This window comes from Lissotriton helveticus, chromosome 1_1 (assembly GCF_964261635.1).
Source record: "Lissotriton helveticus chromosome 1_1, aLisHel1.1, whole genome shotgun sequence".
Lineage (NCBI taxonomy): Eukaryota > Metazoa > Chordata > Amphibia > Caudata > Salamandridae > Lissotriton > Lissotriton helveticus.
In genome coordinates, this window is record NC_136057.1 from 1,474,529,247 (window position 1) to 1,474,551,578 (window position 22,332).

The following is a 22,332-nucleotide window of genomic DNA, read 5'->3' on the forward strand; positions in this document are numbered from 1 at the left end:
GAAGTCCCTACAGGGTACGATCACGATACAGTATTTGGGTTACACTATTCAGGAAGGAGATATCAAGCCCCAAGTAAACAAGATAGAAGCCATTAAGACCATCCCTAAACCCACAACAAAACAAGAGGTCTGTTCTTGCCTGGGTTTTATAGGGTACTATCGTAGATTCATACCCCATTTTTCTTCCATAGCCAGTACCCTAACGGATCTCCTGTCTAAAGCTCACTCCACATGCAGACACACCTGGACTCCAGCACACAAGGATAGTTTTAGGGCTCTAAAACATTCCATATGTACAGCCCCAGTGTTGCGTTATCCTGATTTTGACCAAACATTTGTCCTCCAAACTAATGCCTCAGGCCACTTTCTGGGTGCTGTGCTATTCCAACCTGATTCCAGTGATGAACTAAAACCCATATTATATATCATCAGAAAACTGTTCTCCCCGGTAACCAACTACTCAACAATAGAAAAGGAATGCTTAGCCATCAAATGGGTCATAGAGTCTCTACAATACTATCTAATAGGAAGAAAGTTCCTTGTCCTCACAGATCATGCCCCTCTTTCTTGCATTGCGAAGAATAAAGACACCAATCCCCGCATCCTTAGATGGTTTCTCACCTTACAACCTTTCTCATTTCAGACCATACACGTTCCAGGTGCGAAACAAGTCAGTGCTGATTACCTGTCTCTGCACCCATCTTCTGAATGGCTCCAACGTCCATTCCTAAGGGGGGGCGAAGTGTGAGGATCTAGAGAGTACACCAGACCGGAAGGGGAGTAACACGAGCCTGGACACTGGAAAAACACCGGATGAACCCAGCGGTCTAGTGGCGCTGGGGAGATACAACGTCCGGACATCATCACAGGCGGAGGAACATAAGGGCAGAAATTCAAACACAGAGGGAAGCGGCGGCAGCAAAGTCAGAGAAGGAGGAGAGACGGAGGAGAAACCAAAGAGTGGAGAGCGCGACGGGAGAGAAGCCCCTGCGGAGGTGGAAACGGAAGTCCGGAGACCCCCGGAGCAGTATACATTGCGGACAAGCCCGGCAGCCCAGAGAAGGGAAAGGACGCCCCGGGTCACAACGCCACGGTCCTGATTCTGGGTCGTAGCCCTAGGCAAGTAGCGTTGACGGTATCGTTCTGGTGGGGGTGGTGGGGTGGCACGAGGAATAAGGACACGTGTGGTTCTTGACGCAATTCCCTATCACTAATCCTTCAGCCGGTATTTCCCGTTGCCTTCCCCTGCACAACACATGGTGGTGGTAGCACTTAGACCCAGAATAGGAGGCGTCGAGCTAATCCCAGTATATGTTCCTCCTTCCCCTTCTTTTGGAGCACCCGGGCGAGGGAGGAAGCAAGACCCACGGATATACTGAATACGAGCTCCTGAAGATGGTCCAGAGGGAGAAGACGATCCCCAGCTATTCTTTTGTTATTGTGTTTATTTTGTTTGACCCAGTCTGTTCTTTTTTTTTAATAATCCATCGGGTCTATGGGACTGATAAAACGATGTAGCCCTGAACGATGGCCACACAAGAAAAGAAAGACTTTGAAAAGCTTCTACGGTGTGTGTCCTGTGTTCCCGTCCACCCATCAGGCCATCGTGCCGCTTACACGGTCCTAAGATGCTTGTTTCCAGTCCAGGGAGGACCTGGCCTGGCAGCTCGGGCTGGACTGTTCCCTTTGGGCACAGGGTCAAGACTGATTTGCATACGGCTGGGTTCAAACTGGACCAGCATGGTGGGCAAAGAAACAATGGATTTAGGCCCAGATCTCTGCACTGGGGTGAATGTATGACATTGTTCTGCATTCTATCCATCAATTGTTCTTTTTGTTATAGTCTATGCAAAGCATGTGTATCTACAGCACAGATGCCTCGTTTGGATAATGTTAGTTACCCAGTAAGCATCTGTTCTTGGCAAGTAGAGCTGTAGATTCACATGCGCCCACCCGCCTCACTGGGTACCTGTAGTTGTTAATTATACATTCATACATATGGACAACTCTATACTACACTTACTTACTCCATTCTCACCCTCTTGCGTGAAAACAATCTAACAATGGAGTTGATGACCATGCGCTCTATCACCGAAAGGAGGAGTCACCTTACCGCATGACTAGGAAAAACGTCTTTGAAGAAAAACAACTTGCAAACATCCGGACCCAGCAGTAGATGGTGGGAGTATGCAAAGCATGTGAATCTACAGCTCAACATGCCAAGAACAGATGCTTACTGGGTAAGTAACATTATCCTTCTAAAGAGCATTACTCCTCTCTTTCCTCCTTCTTCTTTCATAATGCCCCAGTGGGACTTGAATCTTGTTATTACTTTCCTTATTGTTGCTCCCTTCGAGCCACTACATAATTGTCCTCTTCTAACCTTGAAGAGCGCTTTCTTACTTGCCATCACATCTGCTCGCACGGTGAGTGAGCTTCAGGCTCTTTTGCCCAAGCCTCCTTTTCTTGCAGTTCATCCGGACAAGAGGGTCCTTCGCACTAGGCCCTCTTTTTTTGCCCAAAGTGGTTACCTCTTTCCACATAGGTCAGACCATCACGTTGACCACCACTTTTTTGCCTCCGCACCCTTCTAAAGAGGAGGAGAAACTCCACTATCTGAATCCTTCTACCTTGACCGCTTAAGAGATTTCTAGGTAGATGATCAACTTTTCGTGGGTTATGTGGGCGCTAGGAAAGGTCAGGCCGTGCATAAACATACCATCTCTCGATGGGATGTCCTATGCATCAAAATCTGCTATTCTTTGGCGAAAAAGGATCCTCATGTAGGACTGCCCGCCCATTCCACCGGGCGATGGCTGCCACTACTTCTTTGGGACGTGGAGTTCCACTCAATGACATCTGCCAGGCAGCCACGTGGTAATCTTTGTACACGTTCACCAAACATTATTGCCTGGATACCCAAGTGCGGAGAGACGGCTATTTTGGCTGTTCTGTTCTCCAGGATTTTCTAGTTCGAACTTGGTTTGCAGACTCACCTCCGGGGTTGGCATTGCTGGGGTATCTATTCTAAGGTAAGGAATCTATAGCTAATTGTCTCTTTCAGATGAACAAGTTACTTACCTTCAGTAACGATATAGCTGTAAGAGACATATATTAGTTATAGATTCCTTCCCATCTCACCCATCCTCCCTGTTCTGTGAACTGACGTCTAGTGTAAGGGACTCGCTTTCAGGGCCCTAGTTTTGTGGATCAGCGTTCAGTGTATTGCATGGCTCTGCTCTTCTGGCATGGAAAGTCGTATCAGAACTTACGTTAGGACGAAGGGGCGCATCTAAGTAGGCACCATGACGCCATCCCAGTGACCGGATCCAGTCTGACGCCTTTGAGTAATTCTAAGGTAAGGAATCTATAACTCATATATGTCTCTTACAGATATATCATTATCGAAGGTAAGTAACTTGTTAGTTTCTCAACTAGTGGAAGACTAACACGACAGACGTGGTTTTTACACCGAATACAATTTGGATATTGCATAGATTTAAACAAGACAATCCAGAAATGGGACCAGGGAAAAAGGTACATTCAAGGGAGGAAACGGCCCATCTACTCAAAGAGTTAGAGGAGTTGCTGTCAAAGAAGGCCATAGAGTTTGTCCCAAGACTGGAGAGAAACCAGGTAAACTATTACACATACGTTCTAATTCCAAAGGTAGATGAATCACTCAGACCAATTCTAGATCTCAGTTTTTTAAACAAGTTCATAAGAACTCAAAAATTCCAGATGACTACCCTACAGGAGGTAATACCCCAGATACAAGTGTGGGCCATTATATGGCCTCAATAGACTTAAAGGACGCTTATTCAGAGATTCCCATGAACGCAAGCCACATTAAATTTCTCAGATTTGTGATAGACAAAAGACCATTGCCCTTTCAAAGTACTGGCTTTTGGGATAAAATCATCACCAAGAGTGTTAAAAGTACCTAGAAACAGTGGCGGCACACTGTGTAAGCAGGGAATACACATGTACATCTACCTGGATGAATGCCTGGTAAGGGCAAATTCATACAAAAGATGCAAAGAGCACATACAACAGGTGATAACAGCGCTTGTTCAGCTGGGATTTCCAATACACATGGAGAAATCATCACCCGAATTAGACCAGGAGAAAATGTTCTTGGAAGCAAGAATAAATTCTATGGAGAGGAAAGTTTTTCCCAGTGAGAAGAGAGAAATTTTGCTTTTGAAGGAGATACAGCTGTACCGGAAGGGGCAAGTTCTGACAGCGAGGATGGTGGCGAGGCTGCTAGGAATGATGGTTTCTTGCATTGGGTTGATACCAAACACAAGCCTTCACTTGAGGCCGTTTCAGGAATGGCGACAAAATCAATGGTCACAAACAACGGGGAGTTGGGAAGATATAGTGGTTGTCACACAAAGGATAGAGAAAGGGGTAGAGTGGTGGAGCAGAGCAAATATATCACAAGAAAGAAAGTTCACACAAACAACGCCTATAGTGACCATAACAGATGCCTCCCAGATGGGATGTGGAGCACACAGGAACAATCTGTCAGATGAGTCTGGAAGGACCAGGATGCAGTGAAACACATCAACATCTTAGAACAAAGTACAGTATTCCTAATCTCAAAAGCGTTTCAGAAAGAGCTCTGGGGTAAATCAATATTAATCCAGACAGACAACACAACCACCATGTTTTATATAAACAAATGGGGAGGGGGGAACACAGTCTTTACCACTATCAAAACTAGCACAAAATATGTGACTTTGGCAATTCAAAGGAAAATAGATTGTAGCTGTCCACCTACCAGGGTAGGACAACACAGAGGCAAACAATGATCTCATGAGTGGGAACTTAACCAAACAGTACTCTCGCAAATTCTTCAAAGATGGGTGACACCGAAAATAGACCTCTTTCCGACACCACTGAGCACAAAATGCAAAAGCTTTGCTTCCTGACAAGTGCCAATAGTCGATAAGGAATGCACAGTTCATAAATCGGTTCGGGATATTTGCATACGTTTTTCCCGATACCACGTATTCACAAGGTGAAAAGCAAATTCAAAATCAGCAACATGATCCTGATACTAATTGCACCCCAGTGGGCAAGGCAAACCTGGTTCTCAGAGCTTATAAACCTGTCATAAGAGAATGTTCACAAGCTACCAATGAGGCAAGACCTGCTCTCCGTGCTAGAAGGAAGGGTGCTTCACCAAGAACAAGAGTCTTTAAACCTGGCAGCATGGCTCCTGAAGACTTAGAATTCAGAGATTTGAAGTTACCGGCAACACAATGGCTGTCTTAAGAGAGGCTAGAAGAGCAACAACTAGAAAGTGTTATATAGATAAATGGAAAAGATACTCACTCTGGTGCAGAAAAGGATTTTTAAAAAGGATTTCGAAGGATAAGACCGTGCTAAAATACTTAACAAACCTTCTAGAGTGTAAACTGACCTATTCTACTTTTAGGGCGCAATTTGAGGCAATAGAGACATAGACAAGGCGTCACATTGAGAGAAGTCCTTTCACATCACCAGTCATCAAATAGTTCTTAGACAAAGAGAATTGCACCCCCAAAGAGGATGCCAGCTCCTGCATGGAATTAATTGGGCTTACACAATTGATGAAGATACACTTTGAACCATTACGTAAGGCAACATTATGAATACACTAAAGGCTGCCATCTTAATGGCTATAACGTCACAACGCAGAGTTAGTGATTGAATGAATGAATACATTTATTTGTTTCAATCAATACAAATGATTACAAATAGACCATGTACAGTATATATTTCCGCGTGCCATATTATTTTATTGGTAAAAACATTGCATCATTTGATTTAGTAAATTTTAAACTATTACAATGGGACATAAAAATAATACCATAACATTTGAAATGTGACCACAGATTTTGGTCTTTGGTCTACCTTTAGACCAGGGCTTTGGCTTGGCTTATGAGTTCTTTTAAGTTGTTGAGCAACTTTCGCTAACCTTGCCAGTTCCATGGGGGTCTCCCAATTAAAAAGAAGTTTCCTTGCATCTGGAAAAGTACGGGTGCCATATTTTAAAAACAAAGGTTTTAATAAAGTGCAGCGTGCATGACTCAGATGTGGACAGATGCAGACTAGGTGAACCAAAGATTCCTAATACTGGTGATACTATCTGCAGGAGGTGAATGTCTTCAGGGATTTCCATTGAGCATTTATCTTTTATTGGTATGACCTTAAGTCTGACTGGCAAAATTTGCTTTTCAATTGATTTGCTCAGTGCCAAGTCTAGATATGGCTGGTGCAGTTTGTCTTTGTAGGAGCTGGCTAAGATCTCAATTCAGTTCAGTTCATTAAGTCTTTATTGCGATTTTTCATCATAAAAGACAAAGGTATCCAAAATGAATACAGATTTCATTTGTTTTTAAAATACACCATCATACTCTAGATCTAAAATGTAAAACTGTACCACATCAACAATTATTAATAAATTAATATATGTATAAATACATGTTAAAAGAGTATCTTAAAAAGGATTAAATATATTACTCAGCAAAAAGACTTAATCTTCATCAATTCATTTGCAAGAGTTAAATAATCTTCTAAACCAAACAAAGTATTGCTGTTCGAACTCCATCCCCTGCTTAAGAGGCCCATCTTTGATCATTACACAGCTACTTTGCCCCCCCCCCCAAATTTTATTGCGTAAGGCCCATGCCCAGCTCAAAAACTTTGTTACACCAATAACAACTAGGTTGGAAGTGTCAGATTTCAATATTCTCTTTGCGACCATCGCCGATCTTGTATTCATAGTCAAGCATACTGTTTTCAGCCAGATACTCCTCGGCTGATGGTAAGCCGGGCATACAAATACAAAATGATCAATACTTTCACTATGATCATGGCAAAACATGCACTTATCGCTACTAACCGAATTCCACTTGCTTGTAAACCAGCGTAGAGGTAATGTACCTATCCTAAACTGATGGTACAGTTTGCGATCGTGAGGCTTCGTGATGAGATCCCAGTATCCTTCCAAGAGAGTTTCATCCTTTAGTTCTAGGAAATCCCTTGACAGTGACTGGCAGGTATGGGAGGAGAATCTCTTGATTTTAACCAACTCCCAGTATGCTGCTCTATAGGACCTTTTCGGTGAAATTCCCCAGCCTCTGGGTGTTCCCATAGATTCCTCATCCCCCTATCAGTCATTAAGGACCTAATTGCAGTCAACCATGGGATCTTATGTGATCGACGGGAGGCGCTGGAAAATACCTGAGAGACTCACACACGGCCGGGCTTGGCTCCGCTGTGTGTCCTGTGGCCGGGCTGGGCTCCGCTGACCTGCGACCTGCGACCTGCGTTCTGGTGACAAGAGGGCCGGGCTTTGCTCCGCTGTTGGCCTGTCTGGGCTTGGCTCCGCCGAGCTGCGTGTAAACCACAACTCCCATCACCCTCTGCGGCAAGGACGCCGCCGCGCAGGCAATCAGGAAGCGCCTGGGGGCGCATAAAGGAGCTCTTGCGAGGGGAGTTCGTGGAAGGCGCTGGAAAATACCTGAGAGACTCACACACGGCCGGGCTTGGCTCCGCTGTGTGTCCTGTGGCCGGGCTGGGCTCCGCTGACCTGCGTTCTGGTGACAAGAGGGCCGGGCTTTGCTCCGCTGTTGGCCTGGCCGGGCTTGGCTCCGCCGGGCTGCGTGTAAACCACAACTCCCATCACCCTCTGCGGCAAGGACGCCGCCGCGCAGGCAATCAGGAAGCGCCTGGGGGCGCATAAAGGAACTCTTGCTCCCTCGTCCCGCGGGACGCGCCCGGGAGAAGCCCGGGACAAGGGCGGGCCGTCTTAGGCCGTCCTAGGCTGGGTTGGGCTAGGACCCCTGCCCGAAATTCCTGCGACCTCTTCTTGGACACAGTTTGGCTTGGTCTGCATCGGGTAACTGAAATAACTACTGAGTCTTGTGAGTAAACATATTGTACTGACTGTATTGCCTATTCTAACTATGCCCGGAAAACAATTAGCCCCTGTCAGTAACACCATGGATAATTATCTCTTCCAAGTTGTGGCAAAAATAAATAGCGACAGGAGATCCTCGTTGGGATTGGACTCATCTAACCAATCTCCTCTAACCGATAAAGATATAGAGGATCCTTTTGTATTAAACAACGGCAGTACTTCTGGTGTGGTACATGATTCTCTCAATGATATAAACATCATCCAGCCTAGTGGGATAGTGGCTCTTATTGAAGATAGTATTGACAGCGAAGAGGAGTCAGGGACATCTACCAATATCGAGTCTCCTCTCCCTGACCCAGTCCCTGTTCCAGCCCCGAGGGCTATAGGGGTGAAGGGAAAGGTCATGCCTAAACGGGAGGGTTTAAGGTCTGGTAGAAATAAAGTTGCAACCCCACCAAGGAAAATACTTGAGGAGGAGGAGGTTGATCTGACTAATGAAGCTTATGTGACCCTCTCAAATGCCCAATTTAATAAACTATGGAGCATGATGGACACAAAAATTAAAGGTATAGTCAAACCCTTGGTTAGTAAAATAGACAAACTAACCGCTGAGGTCAATAGATTGAGTGGCTTATTAGAGAAAACACTGGTGGAGGTTGAAAATCTCCCTGAAGAAGTTGCGACTAGGGTTGAGCCATTAATGAGTAAAATACCCTCTGGTGAAAATTGTGGTCCTACTCCTATCCCTGTGCTAAATCCGCTAACGGTACCGCCGATGAATCCAGTTGATAGTGCTCTAGGGGCTGTACCCCCTGTTCCTACCACTGCTGATCTTAATACTGGGAAAGGGTCTTTTGAGCTTGTGGTAGAAGCTTCTCCATTAGTACTCGTTCTTGCAAATGTCCCCCCATTGGTACCAGGGGAGGTTGAAATTCCATCATCTTTAGCTCACAAATCTCTCTCATGGCTTACTAATAATATGGTAATATCGCCTTGGGGGAGGCAACAATTAGCTGAAGAACTTGTAAATGCTAGAAGGGTAGAGTGGATTGGTAACAGGGTCAAGAGGTACAAGGGGGATTGTGTTGTCCTTAGCTTCTCTGACCCTGAGGTATTGTCAAACATCTTGCCTAACATCTTACCTCCACAGCGAAGATCAACTACGATTGTTCCACTGACTCTAGATTTTTTCTACCCTCGGAGAGGAAAAGGCCCGAATCCTAGCATCCTAAGGACAAAATGGAATGTGGTGACTAAAAGGAGTAGAAATGCTGTTGGTTTTACCGAGGAGGGACTAGGTTTGGGAAATAGATTCTCTGCCCTCTCAAACCTGAATGCCTGTGATTGACTACCATTTAACCCTAAGCCTTTGTTGCCAACTACAATTGATGTATGCACCACAAGGGAACCAGGTGATCTAGTAGGCGCTCGAACTGAGAATGTCAACCGTGTGGCCACGATCGGACCAAGCAACGAAAATGCAAACAACAATGTTATCAATGATATGGTGTTGAGTGGGTCTGACTCTAGTCCTAAACTTGAAATGGTACATGGCACTGGGAACTTATTATCCTGGAATGTGGCTGGGCTATGCTCCAAGCTGGCCTGCGGAGCCTGGTTTGGGTTTGTTAGCAAGTATGATGTCTGTATCTTCCAGGAGACATGGGCCTGCGATCCTGCTTTTGCTTTAGGGTACTTAAATTTCCACGTACCAGCAATTAAGGGCCCAAAAGGGCGTCCGATGGGGGGCCTTACTATATGGGTCCGACAGTCTCTTAAGGCTGTAGTAAAAAGTGTGGAGCTCGATCAAAAAGACATCCAGCTCATTAGGCTCACGAGTGATACATCCATTTCCCTCGATATTTATGCCAGAAGTGGAAATAGAGGAAAATCTGAGGTCCTTCTTACCCTGTATAATCTACTTGAGACTCACTCTAGCAATAGGAACATAATAATTGCAGGCGACCTAAATCGCACGTTTGAACCTCTAAATAGTGGTGAGGCTTCCTTAGGTATAGAGGAAGACAAGCAATGGGATATTCCCACATATTACCCCAGTAACTCGATGGACTGAGGATATCTTAGGTCTAAATGCAATGTGTCTCGAACATGGGTTAAGAGCTCTGAACGGTAGGACAAAGTCAGATAGAGTGCCAGCTATGACCTTCAATAATGGGAGACACAAAAGCCGCATTGACTATGTCATTTGTAGTATGCCCCTTTGGTCAACTGTTAGTGATATGGTTGTAACGGAAAGGCTTGAGAGTGATCATAACCCTCTATGTGTTTTTCATAAATGGTGGTTGTCTGATGGTATTGCTTCTAACTCCGGTGTTGATTTACTACCCCCACTGATTGTACCAACTAATGACATGCGAAGGTTGAGGTGGACAAGTGTCAGGACAGACCAGCAGGTCCTAATAAAAATAGGAGTCGCAACTGACAATGCCATCAAGGCCCTAGAGTGTGTGGCAGGGGATCCTCCGGGTCTAGATGACATCACAAAAGTACATGAGATTCTCTTTAAAGAAATTAAATGTTACTTTTTAAAACCTGTAAGTAGAAAGAGGGTAAGTGCCTACAGAGCTGCTAAGTGGTATAATCAGGATTGCAAGGTGGCACGAACCTCTTTGGGAGCAGCAATTAAGAGCAAAAATTTGGGGGCTATTCGATCTGCCAGGAAGAATTATAAAATCTGCATTGCTAAGGCGAAAAAAGATTGGGACGAGGCACATTGGAATAAGTTGAAATGTGCAAGTGATCAAAAAGATTCTAGATTATTTTGGCACATTGTAAAATGGGGTCAAGAAAGGTCTGAAGAGCCAAGTAACAACAATGTCGCACAGGATGCCTGGGTTAAATTCTTCAGCGACCAGTATGCTACCAGGGACCAGATTGTAACTAGTAACTGTCCCATATATTTATTTGCAGAAGACAATGTCTTCACACAGAGTGAAATACTGTCTGCCCTCAAAACTGTACATAGCGGTCGTGCTCCCGGCATAGATGGGGTCCCAGCGTACGTTTTTCTAAATGACACTGGAAGGTGGTGTAAATATATCTATTTGTTAATAAACCACATTACCAAGGGTGCAGATATCCCGGTATCATGGCGGGGTGCTGTAATCATTCCTGTGTATAAAAAAGGAGATCGTGCCCAGCCTTGCAACTATCGCCCAATCAGTCTAATTGACACTGTCCAAAAAATCGTGGGACGAGTTATTGTAAATAGATTACTCGACTGGGCTGAGGAACATAATATTTTATCTCCCTTTCAGGCCGGGTTCCGCAGGGCAACCAGCACTGTGGATCAAGTCTTTCGATTTCAGTTGATCCAGTGGAGGACCGTGGTGCTAGGGGGAGGCAGTCTCTATGCGGCATTTGTCGATTTGCGGGCTGCCTTCGACCTGGTACCAAGGGCGAAGCTGTGGGAAGTGCTTGCGGCTGTAGGGGTCCCTGGGGTCTTGTTGACCTTGATCATGAGATTGCACGAAGGTACTTATGCCAAAATTCAATGGGGTGGGTATGGCAATGATACTGCCGAATTTCCTGTTGAGCGTGGGGTTCGGCAAGGGTGCTCAATGGCACCAACACTGTTCACCCTCTTCATTAATGGTATTGTCCCCCGTATGCAATCACAGGTTGTGGATGCTCCTTCCCTTGCTGGTGTTAAAGTGCCTATTTTAATGTTCGCCGATGACACGTTAATTTTATCTAAAACCCCAAGTGGTTTGCAAAAAGCTTTGGCCATTTTTGATAAGTTTTGTGGTGATCACGGTTTGGAGGTAAATACGTCTAAAACTAAACTCATGGTTTTTAATCCACATAGAAATTTTAAATCCAAAATCACCATGAGTGGACGCATTCTTGAGGTTGTAAAATCATTTACCTACCTGGGGATCCATATCTCTAATGATAATAGATGGACCCAACATTTAAATATTGCAACATTAAGGCATAAGCAACTAGCCGGTACCATCATAAAGGAGCATAGGAAATCACTGACCAAACCGATTAAACCGCCTATGATTATATATGAAGCAAAAGCAATTGGGTCAGTATTATACGTGGCTGAGTTGTGGGGGCATGAAAATCTGCATGAGTTTCAAATTACAGAGAACAAGTTTTTTAGGAAACTTACAGGCACTCCCCAGAGTAGTCCGTTATTGCCTCTGAGATATGACCTTGGCAGGAAAGAAATCTCCGAAATGGGAAAACGACGACCGATTTTATACTGGCGTAGGCTTTGGACAACACCTGAGCTTTCCCACTATGCGGACGGGTTTATTGATGTCATTAAAGCAGATTGCTTCAATAAAATTAGCTGGCTCAAATCATTAAAATTGGCACTATTTGATCTAGGGCTAAATACATTGTGGTTTGATCCAGCTGGGGCCTCTTTTCCCACTAAGGCAACCCTAAAAACTATTTTCTGGGAAAGGGTTGCTAATAGGAGTTTGCTCAGTACCAACAGTGGGTCCATGACCATCAACTTTCTCGAGGTTAAACTGTTCCCTGCATATGAAATGTATTGGGATTACATATCCAACCCCATGGATAGGAAATTATTCTTTCAACTGAGGGCTGGCTCTCTCCCTCTCCGTTACTTAACATCTAAGTGGAGGGTAGGAAGTCCAGCTACTTGTCCAGTCTGTGGGGAAGGAATTGAAACCCTTGGTCATTTTTTGTTCTCCTGTAAAGTATATTCTGCTCCAAGGCGAGTCTGGTTGGCACCTATGTGTAAGAATTTGGGTACCAAAAGCAGTATGGTAGCTTTGCGTATTGTTAGGTCTACTACTCTGCCTTGGTTTACAATTGCCATCGCTAAGTACTTGGGGTGGGCGTGGGTACTAAGGCAGAGATTGCTAGTAGGGTAACTACTCTCTGCTCAGTCGTTCAGAGACTGCTAGACTATTGTCTATTCTCTGTATTGGTACAATTCACGTGTCATCTTGAATGAAATTTTGATGATTTTACCTTAATGATATTGTAACCTTTTTTAATCAGTATTTTTAATAAGTAATGAACTTTTACACCTGTGATTATGTATATTTGCTTGTTAGATTATGTGCTTATGTCAAATACGACTATGTCAATTTAATTGTTTTTTATTACGTGTTTGTATGTCTGCTTTTATGAGTAAATAACTCGAATAAAGCACTTTTGAAATTGAAATTGACTCAACCCCCTCACTTCCAGTAGAGCCTTAGCATACAGGGAAAGTTCCGGGGTGGTCCAGAGACACCTCCAGAATGCAAGTGGTCTATAGCGTGCTACGTCTACAAGTGCGTAACAGCCAAGATCAAGAAACAATGGTAAAAGGGGGAACGATTGCGGCAAACCTACTAGCAATCTCATAAACTTATTTTGGGCTGAAGAAAGTGGAGATAAATTGCTAAAACCCCAAATTTCAGCACCATATAGTATGGCTGGACTAATTTTGGTTGTATGTATCTTGACAATAGGGGCTATAGGTTTAGTTAAAGACAACATATGCTCCTTAACCAGGGCACCGGCCAGCTGGGCATGCTTTAACGCTAGCATTTCAACTTGGGGCTTCCAGCTTAATTTATCATTAAATGTAACACCCAGGTGGGTGAAGACATCTGTTTGCTCCAGTAAGGCACCGTCCATGTAAACACTCGCTTTAACTGGCTTAGACCTATGGAGCACCATAAACTTTGTCTTCCCTACGTTGACCACAAGCTCATGTTCGCGGCAGAACACCTCAAAGCGAGACAGTGCCAACTGCAGACCCTGTCTCATTTTGGATATAAGCAGGGTGTCGTCCGCGAACATGAGCAGTGGTACTTTCATGCCAGCTAATATTGGTGCATCAGTTGGGTAGTTTTCAAAGTACTGGACCACCCCATTTATAAATAAAGAATACAGGGTGGGAGCAAGCACACACCCCTGACAAACCCCTTTGCTAACCTTAAACCTTTCTGTGGTTTCACCTGGTTTGCCCCAACGAACCTGCGCATAAGTGTTTTCGTGTAATTTGACCAGAATAGCAACCAAACATTGAGGCATCCCCATTTTCAATAATGCCCTCCGCAGTTTCTCCCTTGGAACGAGATCAAATGCGGATTTTTAATCCACAAATGCCGCAAAAAGCAGGCCCCCCCCCTAAAACCACCTCCTTCCAGTAAATTAACACAAATCTGAAAGCCTGATCAAGGGTCCCTGTATGAGACGAAACCCTGCCTGTAAGGGTGTTAAGATGTCACCTTCTGTTATCCATCCCTGTATCCTCCCTAGTGGTAATCTCGCTACTATCTTTTGAACAGCGTTGATTAGACTGATAGGTCTATAATTTCTGCGCCTGACCAGGATGCTGGGAGCGGGGCACCACTAGCTATGGCGTTTGCTAGTAGTTTTATATAGGTGACCCATAGGTCTTGATTTTGTTTAAACAGATCTGCAGGGATGCAGTCTGGCCCTGGGGCCCTGCCACTTGGGACTATTTTCAACACAGACTCCACCTCTCTGCATGAAAACTTAAATGGTTCTTCAGATAAACTAAGAGGTACTATTTCATTGCTACTATCTGATGCCCTAAACTGAGCTTCAAAAAACGTCACCCATTGTTCAGGTTCGACATGGTTACAAGGGATCTGTTGCTGTGGACTATTCCCCCATTTGAGGAGATCTCAATATTACTGCTGGAGGACTCTATAAGCCCCAGGTCGTCTTGCTTCAATAAAAGTATTTTCCTTAAAATGGCTTTTAAGATTCCCAGTTGATAAATAAAATCTCCCCAGTTGAATAAGTCAAGGTGCAGTTTGGTGAGGCGATAGATAGGAAGTCCGACCAAGGATTTCTGCCTTTCATGAAAAATTATTTCAGAGTTGCTTTCATTGTATTTGGGAGTGCTGTACATATTGCTCAATAGTAGCGGATGATCGTTGCCCAGTATCCGTAGGATTGTTTGGTTAGGCCAAATTCCAACCGTACTAAGGCATTCTGTGAGTGGGCAAGTATCTTGAAGATCTGTTGAAATGCATAACAGTTAGCAGACTCCATGATGTTGGTCAGTGCCCCAGGGAAGACTAATTGCCCTTAGGATATTGAAGTAAGTAGCTTAGCTTTTATAACCTTTCGGATTGGCTATGCAATTTGGAGTGTAGTTTGCAAAGGGTGTAAATCACTGCATTAGCTTTTGCTTCTACAGATGAGATATGTGCAGTGGGCTTGCCATTGCTCATGATCGAAACCCCAAGGTAGTTATACTTGGATGTTGTGGTTATTTTCAGCTTACCCATTCTCCTTTAATATTTAAGTTTGTTTGCATATTTTCCAATGATCACTACCTTTGTTTTACTGGCGTTGGCTGTTATTGTCGTCGTTGTAGATGCTTAGTGTGTCCAGAGCTCTTTGCAGACCCATCTTTGTATGATCCTTTAAGACCATATTGTCTGCATACTACATTTAAAACAATCTGGTGTGCAGGATTTTAGGAGCTAAAAGGTTGGCTTTTGATATTGATTCTTCAAGGTCTGCAGTATATAGATCAAAAAGTAGAGGTGCCAATACACAGCCTTATTTCAGCCCTCAGTCCACGTACACCTTCTTTGTTGCTACGTTCCGGGTTCGTTTAACATGTACCCAGGTTTTGATGTAGAGGGTGATAATGGTGTTGCCCAGAGCATAAAGTCCTCTTTGAATAGGTGTCCAGGTAGACCGTTAGGCCCCAGGGCTCTGTTACTTCTGATGTTCTTTAGTATTGTTACCACAAGGTTGTGCACATCAAAAGGTTTACTTGTTTCTTCGGTAGTTATTTGGCTTGCCCCAATTTTTTTCCAGTGACGTTATGCTGACAGGTATTTGCTGACAATCATTGGTGGTCTGGAAGGGTTCTGGAGATAGACTTACAGTACAATGTTTTCGCAAGATTAATCAATGAAACCTGAAACTCTTTTTCGCCGATCATGGCCATGCCAAAACAGCATGTTAATGTATTGCCAACCTTCTGCTTGGGATTAGAAGACTGTAGTCATGCAGCCATTGGGAATCTTCTTCTTGTTTTTTAAAATTCCATATATTTATCTTGAGTTCCTGGCTGCCAGCCAATTATGGAGTGCGATTTCATTGCTAGCATGCTTGTAGTTATGTTTGGCTTGTCTCAGTACTGTCTTGCTTTGTTGGATTTTTTTACACCTTGGTTGGTGTTGGCAACACGCCCTTTCTTTGGAACCCAACCGAGTATTTGGTGATTTGCCTAGCCAATGACTGTGCAGCTCAGTCACCACGTTTGACCATTTTGCGAGTATATTCCACTCTGTGTGGTCGCTATTGACTATTGACCAATTGTTTTTCCAGGCTGTCAGACTAGATGTATCAATTTTATTACACTTTAGTCGTCTCAAGAGCATATGAATTTCTTTCCTATTAGACTAACCCAGGGGGTTGATGTGCTTAGGGCTACGCGTTTGCAGGGAGATTGCTGTGAGCAGTGGGAGATGGTCACTTTTCTGGGGAACATTCGACCTCATGCTCATAGAGAAAATAGCTCATAAAAATGTGATCAATAGTTGATTTGAAATTTTCTTGGGGGTGTCTTTAATTGTGGCGTAGTTGACGTCTTGTGCCTCTTGTACAGACTTTAGTCTGTGAGTGTGTAAAAATGTATTTAGCAGGTTGCTAGCCCAAACCCTGGGTGGTGAGGCGTCTGTTTTGTGTCCAGGTTGTGAGTATTAAAGTCACCGGCCATTATTATTTCTTTTAAACTTTTAAAAAATATTTTTCATTACAGTAGCCATTATATTAGTACACGTATGCATCAATAGAGGATCATTTTGAACACATATAGAGACCACAATCACTAGTCGAGTCCTTCATCACCAATCCTTGTGTTAACACACTCAACAGTAGGGCTTAAATACATTTCACTTATACAATGCAATTTCGAATAAACTATTAAATTATATTATCCTTTAGGCTTCCAATGTTTTCCTCCCCAATGTGCCTTATTTTAATTATCTGCACCCTCCTGCTGTAACAGTAGGTCAGTTATGATCCCTGATGCATCCCCCTGCGTATTCCTCTACATTGTCAACAATTGCAGCCTGGCGTATGAGATACGCCTCATAAGGTTCCCAAATATCATGTGGTTTACAGCTTATTGGTCTAAGGGCATTATCATTTTTAGATTGGGTATTACAATAGGATAAATCAATGAGCCACCCTGTGAGCGTAGGTAGTGGCCAGTCTCCGGCCATTATTATCATCCCACAATTCGGGAATTTACTGAACAGTTCTTCTAGTGTATCGACCAGTTCCTTCATTTTGCAGTGTGGCGGGCTGTCTTTCCAATTGAAGTACACATTCAACAGTAGTAGCGTTAATGGGACCTATTCAGTTTTAGGCCTTGCAGATGTAAGGCCTGTACCATATCCATGATCACTGGGGCTTTTGCTGACGTTTTGGTTGTACCAAGACTTAAATATATGGATAGGCCCCTGGATGGTCTTCCAAATAAAGTATACTTATGTGCTCGGTGTTGAAATTCCTCAAATCCTGATATTGCATTTGGCGCTAGAAGCCAGGTTTCCTGGAGGCACAACAGGTCCTCTGTCAGTAGAAATTCAAAGGCAGCCCTGTTGTGTACCGTTGTTTTCAGCCCATACACATTCCATGAAATTTCTTTTAAGGCCTTGTTCGTTCTACCCGCTGGCCTGTTGAGCCTTTGTGCTAGGAACAGTTTGATTGCCCACCTGACTGGTCTATTGCCGCTCTGACACGGTAGTTTGTATACAGCTCGACTATTACTCTTTCGCTGAGTTTATGCCCTGTTGCGAAGTAGTAGGTGTGAAGTGTATTCTCAAGTTGGAGAATGATTTAGGAGAAGCAACTTGAGTTGTACCTCTTAGGATGGACTGTCTGTGAGTCTGTGTTATTTTGTAGCTGGATTTTCCGGATCGCATATGTGGGTATTTTTCCTCCTAGGGGTTCATATACATTGATCCCCCATTTTGCAAACTGGGCCTTTCCTGATATGATCATTTGTGCTAGTGCACTAGTCTTCCATGTGGCTATATTTGATTCTCTTGCAATATCGTTGTGATGGTCTTGAATTGTACTCAAGTTAGGTCTTCTGTCATAAGGTGTGTTAACCCTGGAATGTATTTGAGTATTTTTAGAAATATTTTCCTTGTTTAATGTCTCCAATCTTCCGCAGGATGTATATTCAGGCATAAGGACTGCGTTGTTGTTCTCTGATTCCCTTCGGGCAAGGACCCCTGGCCTTGTGGTGACGGCATGTTTTTCCGAGAACTTCCAGAACACTTCCACACAAACTCCAAACAATCCAGAAGTAAGCAGCAAGACTTGTCCTCTGGATACCACGTCATGAATACATGACCCAACACCTACGAGACCTCCACAGGCTCCCCTCGAAAAGAGGTTCACTTTCAAACTCCTCACCCACGCCTACAAATCCCTCAACAACATTGGACCCAAATACCTCAACGAGAGAGAATCGTTCCACGTACCCAAGAGGAACCTCCGCTCCGCCGACCTTACCCTGGCAGAGGTCATCCGCAGAAGCAGAACAGACGGGAGAGCCTTCTCCTACGTCACAGCCAAAACCTGGAACGAGCTTCCTGTGAACATCAGATGCTCCCTGACCGTGCACACATTAAGTAAGGACCTCAAGACCTGGCTCTTTGACTGATCCGGAGCTGCTCCCCCCAGCACCTTGAGACCCTCACGGGTGAGTAGCGTGCATTATAAACCCCTGATTGATTGATTGAACTGTTTTATATTTGAACTGGTGTCAGGTTGAAACAAATTAGTCTTCCCATGTCACAGTACTGTTTGTTTGGGGTAGAAATGGTCTTGCGCTATCCTCGTTGGATAGTAGCTCAGCTTGTTCATGCCTGTTTAGATGTTGTACTTTCTCATTGCCCCCTCTACTATCTGTTTGCATAGAGTGATTGGACTCCTGTGGGATTTGCTTCCGCCTTCGTCATCGGGGTGTCTTATAGATGGTTGTGCTGCAAGTGCCGTATTTGATGGGTCATTGCCTGGGCGGACGATGGCCATGCCTTTTGAAAGATTGGATAGAGTTTCTGTGGCCAGAATGTTGCTATCCGATTCTTCCAGGCGTAGTTGGAAGTCCTTTTGCCCAGCGCGGTTGTTTAGTGTTTTTTGCTTGCTGTTTCAAGCATTTTTTTGCTCTTCTAGATAACAGTTTAGAAGGTACCATAGTCTCTTCAAGAGTATCTGTTGGGCCATTTCTGCTGGTCACAGTTTTACTGGTTGCTAATGATTCATGTTGGATTTTGTTTTGACTCCTCACAATTGCCAACTGTGAAGAGTTCCGCGGGGTGTCTGGTCCTGTGATTAGGTTGCTTGCTTGGTTTTTGGCATAGGTTAAGGACTTGACTTCTGAGCATTGGTCCTGTGGTGTTTTATTTGGACTCTTCTTTATTGTCGACTGTAGCGAGGTGGGGGTGTCTGCTCCGGCTGCGTTGTCGCTTACATTACGTTTACTTTAGTTGGTTCCCTCTCTTCTAAGCGTTGGCCCGGGTGGTCTGTTATCATTAGTTATCTTTGTTTTACTTCTGTAACTAATGATGTAAAAACATCTGGCAGAGAGCTAAGCTTCTCGACAATAGGAAGGCATGAACACCTCACTGAATGCAGAGTCTTTATTGAATCCAATTTACCATCCAAGTTGCAGATTTTTGTCTGCTATATTCGCTATACCTATTGCTATCACCTGCATGGCTTTCATTTGGATTTCTAATTTTTGCGTTTGCCGTGTGAGGACGTTGATAGCGGCTGTCAGCATTGTTTATTTAAGATACAAATGTTGGTGGGAGCACCCGGATTGAGTTGTGAACTTTGTCTCGCCGAATAGATAGGAAGACTTCAGGTCCCCCAGTGGGCTGATGCCCCCCATCCTAAAAGTGGCGAGCTTTGATTGAGAATGGAAGTCTTCATTGCTGACAGGGACTGTGATAGGGACAGGTCACTGTAAGAGCCACTGCCTCCAGCCTGAAGGGATTTGTTGCTTTTCCCTTCTGTGTTGTGTGTGTCGCCTTTTGGGAGTCCAGTGCTGATGATATTTCTATGACTTCAGGTTTTCCTTGCCCTGCCTCATCCTCCAGGAGTGCCAGATTTGAAGGCCGGTCAGGTTCACTGCCCAGTGGGCTAAGAGGTGTTCCATTATCCATCTAGTCACAGTAGTGCGAGTATAGTTCCTGACTTTGGCTGTCGTCTACATGTTGCGTCACCTAGTCTACGGAGGATAGTTCATGCGATATGTCATTGCTGCATGGCTTCCCTTTCGCTAGTGTTCTCAGCGAAGCAGGCGTTGGCGTGAAATACTTAAAAATTGTCATGACATTGGAATTTGGAAATGCGGGGTAAGCTAAAGCAAGACTTGAGGCTCCTTAGGTGGTGTTCTTGTGGTGTGGGGTTTACTAGCGGATGTTTTAATCCCTGGTCTTCTCTGTCATTTTCCGCCCCTGTTGCAAACTGGCTCGTTTCTAGTTTTTAAGTAGGATCCTGTCTCCCAGCTTAAAAGGTAGATTGTAGACCAGTTTCCAAACATGTACAGTGCGTTGGCTTTCTTTGTCAATGATTACTCGTCTCCAGATTTTTCTGTTTTTCAGATTTTTAAAGAATGTGATTGATGGCACTTGGTGTGATTGAATCGGATTCTTGTTCTAACCTCGAGCGCCATCTAGTAGCCGCAATTAGCATTCGAAGGCTAGCCAGTTCATCCCTATCACAGGTTTTTCATTACCTGTGTTTTGATAGGTGCTTCATTACCTATGTTTTGAGTTTTAAAAAAAAACGTATTTGCTTTTGCCATTGCTGATGTTTCTCCTAAATCTTAATCATGGCCACCCTATTTTTCTGACTTTATGCAAATGTTTTATGTAATTTTTCTCTTTTATGCATTGGCTACCCTATTTTAATGGCTGTACTCTTATTTGTGATATAATTGTGTTCTTTTATGCATAGCCTGGAGTATTATACCAGTTCCCCTACTTTAGGAGTGTTATTCGTAGTAATATTAAATCGTACCCCCTATTTTAGGCCACCTCCTACCTGCATTGAGAACAAGATTTTACTGGTGATATTCTACATCGTGCATCCTATCATGGCTATGCTTCGATATCCTCGGCACGGAGCCACAATTTTGTTGTTTCTTTTCCTCTCTATTGGTCAATTGGACCTCATCCTGCCGACCCTCAGACATTGCTCCTTGCCTGGACTGCCTTATCTCGTTCTCCACCCCAGGCCCCCATCTCTCCTATCACCTATCTCATCTGCCCCTCCCTCCCTCCCTCTCTCTACCCCCTTGGATGTCTTGTTTCTCCATTCACTCCATAGATACTGTATCTCCTATCACCTATCGTATCTCCCTCTCCCTCTCTCTACCCCCTTGAATGTCTTGTTTCTCTAACTACCAATATATGCAGCAGTCTGTTGTAGTTACTATCACTATTTTGAGCTTGCCCGTTTTGCATCTCTCCCCTGAGTTACTCCACAACTTATACATTTCCTTTTCTTCTATCTGTATCTCTTACTTGTAGGACTCTACAACTCGCTGACTCCCTTCCTTTGTCTCCCGGTTTTCCATGACCCTTGCCTTTCGAGGACCTTGTCTTTTTCTGTCTTATGTTCCCCCTCTGTTGACCTGCCAGTTCCTACCCTCCGCCTGACCCCCTGTCCCCTTAGACTAAGCACTCCTTCTCCCCTTGTTGGGGCAAGACCCAATATCTGTACCCTGGAGTCTCAGTGACCCCTCTGAGAGAGTCCACAACACCAAGGGAGCCACTCACAGTTGAGGTTTGGCATGGCACCCCTTGCCAAAGCACTCCCTCTCCCCTTGTTGGGGGAGGGTCCAGTAGGTAGACCTTGGAGTCTCAGAGACCCCTCTGAGAGAGTAAACTGCGTAAAGGGAGCCTCTCGCAATGGAGATGTGGGGTTGATACCATTTCCCCGGGGATCACAGCTTACCGGACCTTGGACGTGGCAATTACTTGTCGACCGGTTTGTGCCCCCTCCACCCTCCCCTCCTCCTTCATGCTTTGTCTCTCATCCTCACCTACCTCTTTTCCTCTTTCATTCTTTGTCCACTTCCCCTGCTCCTAGCCCCTCTCCCCTGAATTCTCTCCCCTGGCCTGCTTCATAACCTGTATCTACGCCGCCTAGCCCCCTGTCTCTTGTGTCCTTTGTCTAAGCACTCCTTCTCCCCTTGTTGGGGAAAGATCTAATATTCATACTCTGGAGTCTCAGTTACCCCTCTGAGAGAGTCCACTGCGTCAAGGGAGCCTCATGCAACGGTGATGTGGGAATGATTTCACTTCCCCTGGGATCACAGCTTACCGGACTTAGGATGCAGCTTTTACTCGCCCTCCGGCTTGTGCCCCCATCACCCTCCCCTCCTCTTTCAT